Source organism: Solanum stenotomum, chromosome 2 (assembly GCF_019186545.1).
Source record: "Solanum stenotomum isolate F172 chromosome 2, ASM1918654v1, whole genome shotgun sequence".
In the NCBI taxonomy this organism is placed as follows: Eukaryota; Viridiplantae; Streptophyta; class Magnoliopsida; order Solanales; family Solanaceae; genus Solanum; species Solanum stenotomum.
Window position 1 is genome coordinate 16,725,692 of NC_064283.1, and position 17,219 is coordinate 16,742,910.

The 17,219-nt window shown below is 33.5% G+C and overlaps 1 pseudogene; it reads left to right on the top strand.

Annotated features, from left to right (window-relative positions):
- Positions 1-254: 254 nt before the first annotated feature.
- On the top strand, positions 255-13,291 carry LOC125855742 (uncharacterized; annotated as a pseudogene).
- Positions 13,292-17,219: the final 3,928 nt, after the last annotated feature.

Below are 17,219 nucleotides of genomic sequence, written 5' to 3' on the forward strand. Positions count from 1 at the left end.
TCAGCCAAATAAAGGATGGACCCTCAAGGCTGCAAATATACACTCTCTATCAATTCATTTCCTTAATTTCTGTGCGAGCTGTGTTTGTCACCATTATAACTTTAAGCATTAACACCAATAATGCATTCAACTTTTAAAACTCCAGCAGTATTTTAAAAGGTTTGGTGAATGTATAACTCATGACCACATAATACTTTTGACATATATATGTCCATTTACCTTTTCTAATCTATTTCGTTATTGCAGTTTTAAACATGAAATTAGCAGTGGTAGGGGCCGGCATAAGTGGACTGGTTTCTTTCTGCATATGAATTGGCAAAAGCTGGTGTCAAAGTTGTCGTTTATGAGAAGGAAAATTATATCAGCTGTCATGCTAATAAGACTGTCATCGTTGACGACATCGATCTATCCCTTGATTTTATGATCTTTGATCAGGTAAGTGCATCCAAAGGGTGTTGGCATAATACATAAATATGCCCTTTAATTTGGCTTCAGTTGACATATATATCCTCCAACTTTGAGTGTGCACGAGTAACTACTTAAACTTGTATAAAATTGAACAAGTAGACACACATCCTACGTGGCATAGTACATGTAGGACTACACATAGGACATAAAATTGTCATGTAGGATGCCATGTTGGACAAATGAGTCTATTTGTCCATTTTTATACACGTTTAAGTGTCTACTTGTGCACACTTTAAGTTAGAGGGCATATATGTCAGTTGAGACCAAGTTAAAGGGCACACTTAGGGCCTGTTTGGAAAGCCACCCTAGTAATTGTATTTGGTATAATTGGTGTAATTACACTGTTTGTCCTGTTTGGTTGGCCATGTGATTACCTGGTCAGCAGATAATTGGTGTAATTGACATGGTGTAATTACACTCTCCAATTCATAGGGATGGACTATGAATTGCTGATAATTACATGTTGTAATTACAAACTGATTTTTTTTTTAATTCTTCCTTTTATTTCTATTTTTATTTTTATTTTTTATTATTCTAATATTTTCTAAAAATATGTTTTATATTATTTCCTTCTTATTCTCAACCTTTACTTCATCTGATTCTATACAATTTTTTGTATTATCTAGAAAAAAATCATTACTATAGTTTTGTTAATATTCTAATTTTTAAATTAAAGTAGAATTTATTGTTAATTACGTTTTCCTTTTCTTTTAAATCATATTTATGTATGATATGTTGAAATTTGACATAAGAGTACTATGTTAAATTTTTTGTTTAAATTTAGAACTTATGTTATATTTTCAATTTTATTTGTTTTAGGAGTTTTGACTATACATTTACATTGCAAGCTATTTTTTTTAAGTTAGACTTGATACATTTTGTTTTTGTCAAATGTTTTATAATTTTATGACACTATATTTATAATATAATCTTTTTGTCAAACATACATTTCATGATGTTTATAGAAATTTTGTACTTATAGTTTTATGATTAATTTAATTAAAATATACTAAATTGAAAAATATAAATCAATTATTTTTTTATAATATTAGATAAGAATATATGTTTCTTATTAGTTAATATATTTTCAAAATACAATATATATCTTAAACATTCAATTTAATATCATTTATAAAGGCCTTTATTTATCTAATATAAAATTTTAATTTTTAATAATTAATTTTAATTTTTAAAATTCAATATAACCTTATGATTACACTTGTTCAACCAAACAGTACATGTGCAATTACAGTGTAATTACACTGTGGCAAACAAATAAGTCAGTGTAATTACTAGGTTGGTACACCAATTCCAATTACCAGGTGGCTTTCTAAACAGGCTGTTATGTATTATACCTAGGGTGTTTGAGTAAACTTATACAATGATCAAAGTAGTTTAATTATCAGCATTTTGTGACTTATTATGTGTGCTCATTTATTAAGTGCATTGTATTATATATACTAAGATGTTTGTCTAAGAGCATGATATCCATTATTCATGAACTGAGATTTTTGCAGTTAAAGTAAGTGCTGCATACAGTTTGTAGTTATAAGGGTTCAAACTCCATGAAATCTACCTAAATTATTGAATGCTTACAGAATTCTTCTTGTAACTATCACTAGCTAAATATAATATACTTTCCAGAGGAATATGACCTAGTACGTCAACAACACGCTCAAGAGCTCCTGCAAAGAGTTCTAAGTGGCAATATATGNGTCAAACATACATTTCATGATGTTTATAGAAATTTTGTACTTATAGTTTTATGATAAATATAATTAAAATATACTAAATTGAAAAATATAAATCAATTATTTTTTATAATATTAGATAAGAATATATGTTTATTATTAGTTAATATATTTTCAAAATACAATATATATCTTAAACATTCAATTTAATATCATTTATAAAGGCTTTTATTTATCTAATATAAAATTTTAATTTTTAATAATTAATTTTAATTTTTAAAATTCAAGATAACCTTATGATTACACTTGTTCAACCAAACAGTATATGTGCAATTACAGTGTAATTACATTGTGGCAAACAAATAAGTCAGTGTAATTACTAGGCTGGTACACCAATTCCAATTACCAGGTGGCTTTCTAAACAGGTTGTTAATTATGTATTATACCTAGGGTGTTTGAGTAAACTTATACAATGATCAAAGTAGCTTAATTATCAGCATTTTGTGACTTATTATGTGTGCTCATTTATTAAGTGCATTGTATTATATATACTAAGATGTTTGTCTAAGAGCATGATATCCATTATTCATGAACTGAGATTTTTGCAGTTAAAGTAAGTGCTGCATACAGTTTGTAGTTATAAGGGTTCAAACTCCATGAAATCTACCTAAATTATTGAATGCTTACAGAATTCTTCTTGTAAATATCACTAGCTAAATATAATATACTTTCCAGAGGAGTATGACCTACTACGTCAACAACACGCTCAAGAGCTCCTGCAAAGAGTTCTAAGTGGCAATATATGTGAAATAAAAATCTGAGTGAATAGGTTAAAACCTCCTAACTATCATCATCATGTGAGTTCCATACCTAAGCTTTTGGGTCCCCCTGAACTACCATGGACTCATACATGCATGTTCAAATTGTATCTTTTATACACTAATTGTTATCTGTTTCGAATTTGAGGTCCATTTGTATTTGATTAATTCCTGTCCTATTGTGGGATTTCAGTTGTGTTAGGTTAATTCCTGTCGTGTGCTTGTTATTCTCATGAATATAGTCCCAGAACTACCAAAAATAAAGATTGAAGAAGACTAAAACAAGAATGAAATGAAAAATTTCAGATAAAACCCAAAATATGCATAGCCAAATCTGTCTAAACGAAGAAAAAAAGGTAAGAACATGAAGAACAAGCTAAGAATCTATCGGAAATAAAGGAAAAAGATGAAGATAATTTTTTTTAAATATTATGAGCATCCTTAGTTGTAAAAAATGATCACTTGAACTCATTTTGAAGACTTGTTTCATCTCATGTACACCTCTCAATAATTCAAAACATGTTACCAAATATTCTAAAAGAAATTATTGGTCACGAGGGTTCTGTGAGCACCTAGTTGTTCAGATTTAAAACTCGCAAAATAATATAAGTTAAGGGATTTTAACCTATTCACTTTTCTATGAATTCGACGGTTGATATGCCTTTTGGGGGTTAAAGACTGTTAAGATGTCTCACATCGGTAGAGGGATGAGAATTTGGTCTCGTTATATGGACTTGGACAAACCTCCCCTCATGAGCTAGCTTTTGGGGTTGAGTTAGGCCCAGGTGGCATATCTTTACATGGTATCAGCCCATCCCAATTTGTTGTTCATCGATGATGGGCCCCCATTTAGAAGTGTTCACGCTCCAGTTGAGGTCTGGGCGTGCGGGGGAGTGTTAAGATGTCCCACATCGGTAGTAGAAGGATGGAAATTTGGTATCCTTATATGGACTTGGACAAACCTCCGCTCATGAGCTAGCTTTTGGGGTTGAGTTAGACCCAGGTGCCATATCTTTACAAAGACCAATATAATAAAATCGCTTCAAAGCCCAAAGTTTCTACCAGACAATACCTTGGAAGTTAGGCGTACAGTTGTGATGCATATTGATGTGTCAAACAAGAAAGCAAAAAAGGTCTATGATCAACGTTACACTCAATTTTTATTTATTGTCATTTTCACTTTATGCAAAATTGCTCAAGGCAAATCCCATCATTTTGAGTTTCTATGGTAAAATCATTGGTTTGTTCAATCAAATTTCATATGTAAAGCTAAAAAAGTTATTTGTATCCTTCTTTTGGGTATTCAATTGGAAATGATTGTAGCTAGAGTTATTTTAACCCCATCTTTTGGGGTGAGCATATGTGGATGCTGAAATGCTGTATTTGACAGGTAACTTATCCCAACCTGATGGAATTTTTTGAGTTCCTAGGAGTTGATATGGAGATCTCTTATATGTCATTCTCAGTGAGCTTAGACCAAGGCCGTGGTTGTGAATGGGGTACTCGAAATGGATTCTCTAGTTTGTTTGCACAGAAAAAGAATGTCTTGAATCCATATCTTTGGCAAATGATTAGAGAAATTATCAGATTCAAGCAGGATGTCATAAGGTACCAATAACTGTTTTACCTTCACATATCTGACTTCTTATTAGTATTTGTTATTTTTTTGACCAATTTGTTGATTTATTGATCTCATAATTAGAAAGTTAGAGCACAGAGTCTTCTTTGTTCATTTGACAATCATGCATTTGATGGAAATGGACGAAATTGTTCGGTTTTGTGCACTTCATTTATTTATGTCAAGTGTAAGAGCTATCTCATGAATACGTTTCTCACTGCATTGCAGTTACCTTGAAGAACTGGACAACAATCCTGACATAGATCGCAACGAAACATTAGGGCAATTTATCGAGTCACATGTCTATTCGGAGTTATTTCAGAAGGCTTATCTGGTGACACTGCTGTTTGTCTTCGTTATTGATTTTGATACTTGTATTTGGCCTTTTAGTTGATTCAAAAGATTACTCTTGCAATAGCAATTCACATATATGTTTCACAGGTTCCAATTTGTGCTTCAATTTGGTTCTGCCCCTCGGAACGAGTAATGGGATTTTCTGCTTATTCCATCCTTTCATTTTGTCGCGACCACCATCTTATGCAGGTTTTTATTCTCTTACCTACTGTTAAGTTCGAATACTTTGTATATATGTAGATTATAGCCTATTATTGAATGTGTTGCATGCAAGATACTAAATTTGAATTACCTACATCAGTTTATCTCATGTCTATACAGCTCTTTGGTCTCCCTCAGTTGCTCACTATAAGAAGGCGATCACATGCATATGTAAACAAGGTGATTTCTTTTTTCATAGTTACCTATTTTCACTTTCTTGCAAGATTTGTTAAGCATGGTTCATCCTTCGATGGGGCATTAACGAATGCAGGTTAAGGAGGAGCTTGAGAAAAGAGGCTGCCAAATAAGAACTGGTTGTGAAGTAAATTCTGTATCGACAAATGAACAAGGTCTAGCTTGGTTTTTATTTATGTCTTCTTCTCTTGCAAGAGTTCTCTGTGTTGTTTCTCTTTTGGTGTTTACCTAAGAAAAATCTTCGGTCAGCTTTATTTTCACTATCACATAGTTAAAAACTAGTCCAGATTCTAAGTGTAAAATAAAGAGCCCTTGCAGGTTGTACCATATATTGCAATGATGGTTCCACTGAAGTATATGACGGATGCATAATCGCTGTACATGCACCAGATACTCTGAAAATGTTAGGCAAAGAGGCAACATATGATGAAACAAGAATACTGGGTGCTTTTCACTATGTCTATAGGTACTAATTGTTTTTTCTTCCTATAAGAAAAGGTAACAAAATATAGCCATGTTCCTATACATATTTTCTATCATCAGAGGAGTTCTATTTTGTGCTTTAGAGAAGTTCAGTTAAAATGAATGTTCTAAGGCATGATACAGAAATGTGCCTTTTAACTTGGCTTCAACTGACATCTATGTCCTCCAATTTCGGGTGTGCACAAGTAGACACTTAAACTTGTGTAAAATTAAACAAGTAGACACACACATCTTACGTGACATATTACATGTAGTATGCCATGTAGGATGTGAATTGCCACATAGGACTCTATGTAGGACGCATGTGTCTACTTGTTCAATTTTATACAAGTTAAAGTGTGTACGTGTACATGCCGAAAGTTGGAGGGCATAGATGTCAACTGAAGTCAAGTTAAATGATACATTTATGTATTATGCCATGTTTTAATGGTGGCTGGTTTAATCATATAAACATCTACAACCTGCTAGATTTCTGAGCTAATATGAAAATGGTACTGGAAGCCAAGATTAAAATAATTAGTAATTCTGACTCTGAAATTCTAGCCACGACCACGAGCTCTACTTAAAGGGTAGAGTATCATGTTGAAATGGTACATCTACTTAATAAGATTTATGATGTCAAAATGCAAAATTGTTGTCTCTTCCTCTGCGACAGTGATACTTTCCTTCATCAAGACAAAACATTCCTGCCTCATGGCCCGGCAGCATGCAGTGCTTGTAACTTTCTTGGAACCATGAATGATAGAGGATGTGCAACATATTGGCTCAATGTAATCCAGGTGTGTTTTGGAATACAGTGGTTTTGGACCTTCTATAGAAAATAGAAGATAATGTTCTTCAGTGGGGAGTCTTTTCTCTTAACTTATGAGCTGTATAAACTTACAAAATCTTGGTGACTCAGAGCTGCCTTATCTCGTAACCTTCAATCCTCCTCACACACCAGAGCATACACTGGTTAAGTGGAGAACAATCCATCCAGTCCCCTCAGTTGCTGCATCAAAAGCTTCATGTAAGCTACATCAGATCCAAGGGAAGAGAGGAATATGGTTTTGTGGAGCATATCAAGGTATGAATCTCTTTCTTATGCAGAATATTGGGAGTTTCTTGTAGTCGAAGATAGATGTTCCTTTGTAACCTGCTATCGTGCATTAGTCTGCTGTTATGTCAACTATGTTCAATTTAGAGAACCAGTTCCGTTAACTGAAACTTGAAGGACTGTACCACTCACTATTGTCATTTAAATTATTTGCAGAACTCACTGTTGTAGTCCTCGGAAATTGCAGCTTATAAAATCTATTTTAAGAGAGTATTATGACTCCTTACGGATAAAGTGATGCCAATTTCTCATTATATGAAATAAACTATCTTGTCAAACTGTCTTTGCAAAAGAAATCTTCATTCACCTTTTACGTTTTCTTTCTATTTCAATTTGATGCCAGTGACTCAGCACAACCTAGTGGTTTGTTTTATTCACTACCCTTTCTTCACATAAGGTTCAAGGGAAGCTATCTGTAACACTTGTAGCACAAACAGTTTATTTTTCAATTTGTGTTTCACTGCTTATTGATGTGTATTTATTGCAATACTTTCAGGCTATGGCTTCCATGAGAATGGACTAAAGGTAGTACCACTTCTGCTAATGAATTTTTTAACTTACTCTGAAAACAATTTGGAGTCTTTTGTGGATGACTCTGACATCTTTGCTCCTCCTCAGGCGGGTGTGATTGCTGCAGATGGGATGCTTAGAAGAAATTGTAGTATTCTGAACAACCCCAAGTATTTGGTACCAACCTGGCCTGAAACTGGAGCACGCCTCCTCGTTACTAGATTTTTCAAAAGTTACATTCAAACAGGATGCATAATGTGAGTTGTGATAGTTTCATCTTGTATTACTTAAGTCCCGAAACAGTGGCGGATACATGCCTGACAATTTGCTTATTTCCATTGAATCTATTTTTTATTTTATAACGTTTGTGATCTTGCTATTTGAATGGCAGCAATATGCAGAACGACTAATGTATTGATAAACTACACTTCTTTTATTCCAATCTCTTTGGCTTAGAGCTCATATCCAAGTTGAATTCATGCTGCAAAACAAAACACACATGTGAATCGCGACTTATTTATTACTGATAATTAAAGATATCTGGATAATAATTTTACATGTTGCGATATACAGCGTGTTGGAAGAAGGAGGTACAATTTTCACCTTCCAAGGAAGAGATAGGAAATGCTCTCTCAAAGTTTCTCTTACAGTTCATAGTATGCAGTTTTACTGGAAGGTAACTTGAAATTTTTTTTGCACCTTCAACTTATCAAAAGTTAAACCTGAAAAAGAAGACAAATTCTGTGATATGTCTTACAGGTTGCAACTCAAGCTGACCTAGGTCTTGCTGATGCTTTTATTCATGGGGATTTTTCTTTTGTTGATAAGAATGAAGGTTTTCTTAATCTTATCATGGTGAGGAACTGAGTCGATATCTTTGTGAATAGCTTTTGGTTGGTGCTTAGTTTCCTGATTTTTGTTGCAGATATTTATTGCAAACGGAGAATTGAAAGAATCTGTTAAACCGACTAGCAAGAATAGGTACAATAGCTTACTGACCTGAAATCAAGAAACATAAACTTCTGTTGTTATGAAAGTTCATCACTTTTTATGGCTTTAGAGGCTGGTGGACACCAGTGCTTTTTACAGCAGCGCTATCATCTGCAAAGTACTTCTATCGACATGTTTCAAATCAAAACACGCTGACTCAGGCTCGTCGAAATATCTCTCGCCATTATGACGTGGTAAGTAATTAACCTGCATACTATATCACCCAAAGTACGTAGGGGAGGTCAACCGTCACTATTGAAAGCTCTCAATCTTGGCCATATTTTTGACAGAGTAATGAACTCTTCTCACTCTTTCTAGATGAGACAATGACATACTCATGTGCAATTTTCAAGGTTTATCTCTCAAACCTTTAAATGCTTGCCACTTTTTTCTTCGTATGCTAAGCTACATTTCCTGTTCTTTATCTCATTTTATGGTGATCTATTTTTATTTCATATTTTTTATAGAGTGAGGATGAAGACCTAAAAGATGCACAGCTGAGAAAGATTTATGTTCTCATTAGAAAGGTAAGTCATCAACTAAGTGAAAATCTCTCCCATTTCTTTGTAAATTTCAGGCATAATCTGATTCTGCTACTCTATTTAGGCAAAAGTTAGGAAGGAACATCACATTTTAGAGATCGGATTTGGTTGGGGAAGTTTTGCGATGGAAGTTGTCAAGCAAACAGGATGTAAATATACTGGTATAACTCTCTCCGAGCAGCAGCTGGAGTATGCACAGTTGAGAGTTAAGCAAGCAGGACTTCAGGTATAGTACTTACAATGACTAAGATGAAGCTTACACTAACATATAATTGCTATAAGCTGAATCAAATGATAAAGCAACTAGGAAATTCCACTTAATGGACTAAACCTTCTTTTAGTTTCTGCTCCTGAACGAGCTAGGTCGCAAGTCCGTCCAGGGAAATTATGACACAAGATTAACTAAAGTGCTCCTTTGTTTGACGCATTCCACATTTGTCTTTCAAAGATTAACATAAGAAGATGATCTGCTTAGCACTTGCAACTGTAAAGCTATAGTTATCTATTAATATCCAATTCAATGAAACTTTTCCACAGGATCAAATAACATTTATCCTATGTGACTATCGCCAAATCCCAAGTAAGGACAAGTATGACAGGATTATATCAATGTGAGCTTTTATCCGATCTACATCTTGACTTATTGTATTACTCACTACATGTCGAGCCAGTGCTACAATTGTACCAATTATCATTTTCAGTGGGATGATAGAACATGTTGGTCATCAGTACATGGAGGAATTCTTTACTTGCTGTGAATCTGCACTAACAGAAGATGGACTTCTAGCTCTGCAGGTAATTGATTATAGTCACCCTAATACATGCCACTTTGATTCTTTATGCTTTTCACAAGTGTTGGCTTTCTTTAGTTCATTTCAATGCCAGACGGGAGTTATGACGAATATAGGCATAGCACGGGATTCATAAAAGAGTACATATTCCCAGGTGGATGCTTGCCCTCACTAAGTCGAGTAACATCAGCCATGGCTGCTACATCCAGACTATGGTAAGCAATTATTGTTTGTGCTTCTCAATCTTTTAAAAGCATTTCCTTCTGAAAGCATTTTATAAATGCAGTGTAGTTCACCTGGAAGAAATAGGAATTCATTACTATCAAACACTGAGATGTTGGCGAAAAAACTTCCAGAAAAACAAAAGGTAACAAAACAAAAATAAGTCCACAGCTTCTATGCTGAGTAAACCCGATTTCTTCATAAATCATTGGTAGCTAGATCAGTTCTAACTGCTGATACTTGACTATTGATTACTTTGTGTCCCTAGCCAAATTCATTCTTTGGGATTCGATGACAAGTTCATCAGAACATGGGAGTACTACTTTGATTACTGTGCTGCTGGATTCAAAACATGCATGATAGGAGATTATCAGGTATGGTAACAAATCTTTCAAAATATTTCATAGGGTAAAACCACCTCTAAAGATGCAAGCAAATTTTCTAATGTTTGCTTGGACATAAATGTTGACTATTAATCTTACATATGGACAAAAAGTAAATGTTGATGACATATTGTCACACCCCGAGACTACCCCTAGACGCGACACGGTGCTTAGAGCTACAAGTGACCCCAAGCTAACCTCATGGCATGTCATGACACTAAGATGTACATGAAATAGCACAATAGAACAACTATATGCGGAACTAATCTGAAGTAGTCTAACAACTTAATAGACTAAATATTTGAGTACACATAATTAAGCAGAAGTCTAAAGAGACTGTCCGAAAGTCTCTGCTAACATGAGTTGCTAGGACAAACCCCTAGCTAACTCCAACTGTCTGAAGCTGAAAGAAAATACCGAAATCAAGGATATATAACGGGATCATCCTCAGATAAATGAAGACTCAAAGCTACTGCAAGCTGGCTGGATCTATACTAACTGCGGGCCTGATGATGAGCGTCATAACTTCTATTATCAAACAATATAGTCAGAAAGTATGCGTTCAGTACATTCAATGTACTGAGTATGAGGAATATGCCAAATAAACATGATATGAACATACTGCATCTGTAAAACATGTTGATGCAAAGACCAAGTATAATAACGTGAAACTGAGATATACTGAACTGAAATACAGAAGTACAAGGTCATGCAATAATTGAAAGTCTGGTTGTGGGAGTTACTAAAATCGATATAAACCATGTGAGCTACTTCATGAGTTCAGTGTACTTCTCCCACACCAAAAAGAGAGTGTCCAATACTTGCCATCGTAAGGGACTTGATAACTGAGCTAATGTGGATCCACTAAGCTAATGTCTATCTGAGACAAATCCTACGGTGGCACGTAATTTTGGAACTAAGGAATTGCTACTAAAGGTCCACAGACGCTAAAGAGAAACCTTCATCCATAAAGTCCGCTGGGTGCTAAGTATACTCCCAATGGAAACATGCGTAAATATGGAAATAATATTAATCTGATACTTCTGAATCATACTGATAACTGATACATAATGAGTAGCTCATAAATCATGATAGCTGAAATCATACTGAAGGATACTTGGATACTTAGCTTTATCTAAAAGCATCATATATCATGACATATGAAAATATACTAAAAGATACTTTATTTGAAAGCACCATAAGTCATGAAAATCTGATAATCCGAGACATGCATTTAAAAATAGCATAATTCTGATCTTGGAAATACTTGTATACTTAGGATTCATGAAATAACATTGAAACCATAGAATTCACAAGTAAAACGTACAATGCAATTAGGTGTAATCATGAGCAAAACTGATTTACAATGAAAACACATGAAGATCATAGAAAATTCTATCTTGTAGGAATCATAAACTTGAAAGTATTAAGTTTATTTGGGACTCGATGGGTGAAAGAGAACCATTGATGAAATCCCACATATTTGGAGTAGAAACCTTGGCATGATTCTTGGAAGGGAGACTTGAAGCTTGGAACCTAGTTCTTGCTTGAGAGGAGACTTGAGAGAGAAGAAATCTAATTTGGGTGAAGTTATGAGGGAACGGGGGAGTTAAAATCCCCCTAATCCAACTTAGAATAGGTCAAAACGACATAGTATAAGAATTAAAAGAGTGGGAAAAGACTAAAATAACTCTGACTCAAAATCGAAGGAGGCCTTCTCCGGTTGCCTTCCATGGACCATATAACACTTCACAGACCGTGGAAGTGCTCGTAAATGGGAAAGAAATCTGGGTCTTGAGGGTCGACTTCTACGGACCCTTCTACGTTTGTAGATCACTTTACAGCTCGTCAAGGCACCCATAAAAGACATGAAATTCTGGGTCCATGAATCTTGGCCCTATGGTTCAATTTACAAACCTACCACGGTCCGCAATTGAGTCCGTAAAACATTCCTTGAAATTTTCCAATGCTAAGCTCTGGTCTACGGATCCCATCATGGCCCGTGATGCCTTTCACGGTCTGTAAAAGGGTTCGTACAAACCCTTTTCTGCAACTTTCAGTTGTTTTTGATCTTTTCAAGGTCTGAATTGGGCTTAATAGCTTTTGAGGTGTTGCACATATAATCATAGTAACGAACCGGAGGTGCGGTCTGTGGATGGTGCTCAATGACACTTGTAGGTAGCAAAGAAAGAAAAAAATAATGTCAATATATTTGTTTGGACCAAGTGGAAATACAGGGGTTGTCAAAATAACAAAATATCTAGTGAAATCCACTAAGCAGGGTCTGAGGAGGGTAGAGTGTATGCAAACTTACCACTACCTTATGGAGGTAGAGAGACTGTTTCCGAAAGATCCTCGACTCAAGTGCATCAAACATGAGTACAAGAAGAAGAAAACAATGTAGAGAGCATAGCAGTTAATATAGAAACAATGTAAGGTCTACAAGAAAGAAACAATAACAACAACAAAATAGTGTGATAATCGAAACACAGGGGGTTGTCAATAAAAAATAGAAAATACAGGGGAGTAGATCGAGGTAGTAATAAAAGAAAAAGGTTATATAAAAACATAAATGCGAGGTTGAATTAGGTTAACTACCTTATCTAAAAATTTAAATTATTAAAATGGTACAAAATTTTATTTACTTGTGTATCTTTTTAACATGCCACTTCATGTTCTTCGAAAAGCTTCTCTTTTTTTTGGGTGTGTGAAAGGTCGCTGTGAAACTCAAACTCTGTCCAACAGTAAATACATGCACACACTTATTCCATTTTTTTTTACTATGAATGTTGAAACTGTTTCACTAAATTTGAGAAGTCTAACAACTGATCAAGTGGTGCTTTTTACCTTGTAGATTGTATTTTCAAGGCCAGGGAATGTTGCAACATTCGGTGATCCGTACAATGATACTATGCCTTCAGCTTATTAGAGTTCCTTTGTTTGGAATAGTATGTTGTAACTTTGTCATTGACTCATGCTTAATTGTGTGATAATTCTCTTGTACTGTACTGTGTGAACTTTTTTCAATTACCTAATAAAACTTATTCAAGGAAATAATTACTATTATTGAAATAAGAAATGTCTCCTCTTAAATTTGCAGGTATTTGTGTGGCTATAAAACATACTAACATCTCATAAAAGATAAAATAGACATTTTAAAGTTAAATTGTTACTAAACATATAAATATATTATTCTTTATGGGATTGACTAATAAAAAAAGGGTGACACATAAAACAAATGACGGGATTAGTAAGTTAAGTGGAGTGATATCGAAACCAAGATAGAAGAGGAGCTTCATAATCTTAAAGGAGATTATATTATGGGAAGAAAAATTTGTGACTCCTAAAGGAGAGTATGTTGATAACAAACATAAACTTTTATTGAGGGTGGAGATCATGGTGTTGCACATTGCTAATATTTTGAGGTTATAATATCACATTTTAGAAAATATAACTAATTGAGTTCTAAAAAAAATTATTTGTACATTTTAAGTTGATTTTCAAACACAAATACATGATTTGTGACAAAGCTTTTGAGTTCTGGCATACCCGTTAACGGGCTTACAACTCCTAATTAACCCGATGACCTTGAAAATGGAAAGTTTTAAACTTTATACCCGCTTGTCCTATAAGCAAACCTTCAAGATCAAAAGTCAAAATATTTGCCCCACCCCTAATTCCACATTGAATACGAACAAAGATATGAGTACAACATGTTAGGTGCAAGGTCGTTAGAAATAGAAAAAATGCTAACAGTGAAGTAATGAGTGAAATAATTTAAATTTAATCTCATCATTTTTCGTTAAATCTAATTTTAACTTTTAGAAATGAAACTTTTAAACGTGAAGTACTCGACTTTATGCACTTGATTTCTATTTTATAATTAATTTTCTTCTAATTAATCAACCAGAAGACTTTCATATGTGTTGGTATTTCTCAATATAAATTTTCTCATATTTTAAAATTTGAATTTTTTTCATCAATATCCTTTATAAAGTCAGACTTGAAATAATTTATTGTTACTTTTAAAATACTGAGGGAAGAGTCAAATTGCCCACACACACCATTGATCCATGTAATTTAGCACATACCAATTAGGGGATGGACCTATAAACATTGTAACTAAAATGATTGATTTATTTTCTTGCCATAATTATTACTTTTATTAGCTCATCAATTGGGGACTGGACCATTTTTTGAGCCAGAGTTGTTAATTACTAGTTGCAAATAACACCTAAATTCAAGTGGTTAGGCAGAATTGGTCCTCCTTAGTTTAGATACAATATGTGAATTATTAATACGTAAATTAGGAATATATTTAAGAGGAAAATAAAAATGTGTATATCATCATCATATCATATATTATTATAAGTGGGAAGATCTTAACTCCAAAGTTGAATTACGATTTTACACCACTAAATTTTAATATTATTAAAAAACTAATTAATAATATTAAATAATAATTATATGGTATTAATTGATTATATTTCTAGATAGAATTAATTCACGGAATATTTAATTTAATTTCATTCTAAAATGAAGTTTGGTAGATGAAGTGTTTTGTAACAACAAAAGGCAGTAAATTATATCCTTTAAAAATTGAAATATCCTTTAATATTAAAGAACAAAAATATCCTTTGAATTACCTATCCCAACTTTAACCTATCTAATTCTCATAGATGTTATGTATATCATCAATTTTTAAATGACTTTTATAATTCCTGACTTATAATTATACATACCAAAAAATTGTTTTCAAAATCACGTTATATTAATGCATACACTTAGTTATTGCGATGTATAATTGTTGATGGATGATTGTTGGTGGATGTAATTATATTACTCATCACAGTCACTGTATGTTGATGCATACACTTAGTTTTTCTAATGTATAATTGTTGATGGATGTAATTTCTTATCACATATGCAACAAAAAAGAGGTAAATCTATTTATGCTTTTGTTAGTTATTGAGGAAGTTCCTCCGTTCTTTTACACTGGAACTGTTTCTCTCATTATTATTTTTGTTATTTAAAATTTTTAGAATTCATTAGCTATTTTATTGTTTTTAGTCTACTCTATTTCATCTTATTTTCGAATATTTGTGGGATGAACATAATGGACATCTGAAGTTGTATAAAATTTATTGTGATGCTATAATAATATTACATTATTAATAAAATTCAAGTTTTTTCTCCTAATTATTGAATGTAATGGATATTTTTATATATTCTCTTCAAACATTATGTGACATCTTCACAACCAATAACTCATGTGAAATCTAAGTATCAACATGACACAATTTCTTAAAACTATTTGATATGATTGTCAGATTAGCCATTTGATGTTAAGCTTTAATGTAACATCCGACAATTTGAAGTGGCTTTGAAGAAGCTTGAAATTTGGAAATAGTCATTTTTGGAAAAAAATTTAAAATCTAGAAATTTGGCAGTCCAGAATCTGGAAAAAATTGGCTAAGTTCAAAAATCTGGAAATTTGGCTAAGTGTGGAAATCAGTGAGTTTTTGGCCAACTTTGAGCAGTCTTAACTCCTAGCTCAGGATGAGTTAGGAGTAGTTCCAGTTATGGTTTCGAAGCTTGTGGAACGATCTTTCCAACGCCACCGAGTTTGCTCGATTCCNCGTTGATCCAGCTGAGCACTCCAGAGTCAGTGGTGAGCCTCCTTGCATTCCGGAGGACTCAATTATTTTGTGTTCTTAGTTTTTGTTTTATTAGGATGTTGCGGGGTCTGTCCCAACGTCCATCTCAGTATTTTAGAGGCTTCATAGACAGACAGTCAGTCAGCTAGTATTGAGTCTCTCATCTATATGTATATATGTAGATATTCTATTTTGAGATTCGAGTTGCCTTTATGGCCATATGTTATAAGTTAAGTTGTTTTGTAATATTGCATTGCATTGAGTTATTATGTTGGGTTAGGTTTCCGCTGAGTTAAGAAAGCCAGGCCAAGGGTTCGCTTGGGGCCAGAAATGGTCTACGGGTGCCGGTCCCGCCCAGGGTGTAGGCTCGGGGTGTGACATTTAATTTGGTGTTACACTCCTCTTTTGAATTCTTAATTTTATGAATACCTATTTTAAGAAATTTCTTTAGAAGATAAAGAAAAAAACGGGCGTACAACAATCTATTTCATTAACTAATACTACCTGTTAGAATTTCTTAGTCTAATATAATCTAATTTACCTTAAAAAATTAGTCAAATCTACTTCAGGAAAGTTTGACATGACAAACATATATATTGGGACGGAGGAAGTATCTCTATCACAACTAATTACCATGCACTTGCTTTTCCCCTCTTCTACTTTTAGACAATTCATTACATACATATTATAATTGTATTTAAATCATTTATAAATATTTATACTAAGTAGTATGAAATACACGTATATTTTCTATTCTGAAATTCAGTTTTTTTAAGTACATAGAAATCTTGTAATAATTACAAGGGACAAATGTGTAACGCGTGTTCCCAAAAACTAGTATGATGCAAAATACCGTACTAAGATACTCAATTATTTCTAAAGTTAGGTGTGTTTCTTTTGTCATTTCAGCATGACGCTATCTACAAATATTTCATTTGAGGAAGCAAACTAAAGAGAAGAAGAAAACAAGGCCTAAATTTCCTTTCTTCAATATCCATACAAATTTAGAGTTGATTTCTGACATAATTATTATTAGTTGAGCAATCATATGTGAAATCAATCCTATAAATTTAATACATTTGTCACCATTATAAATTTGATCATCGACACCATTAATATTGTTTTCATGTAACATCAAAACTACTCCAGTAATATCGAAAAGGGAAAATTATCTCGGTGGCCATGCTAAGACCCTCATCG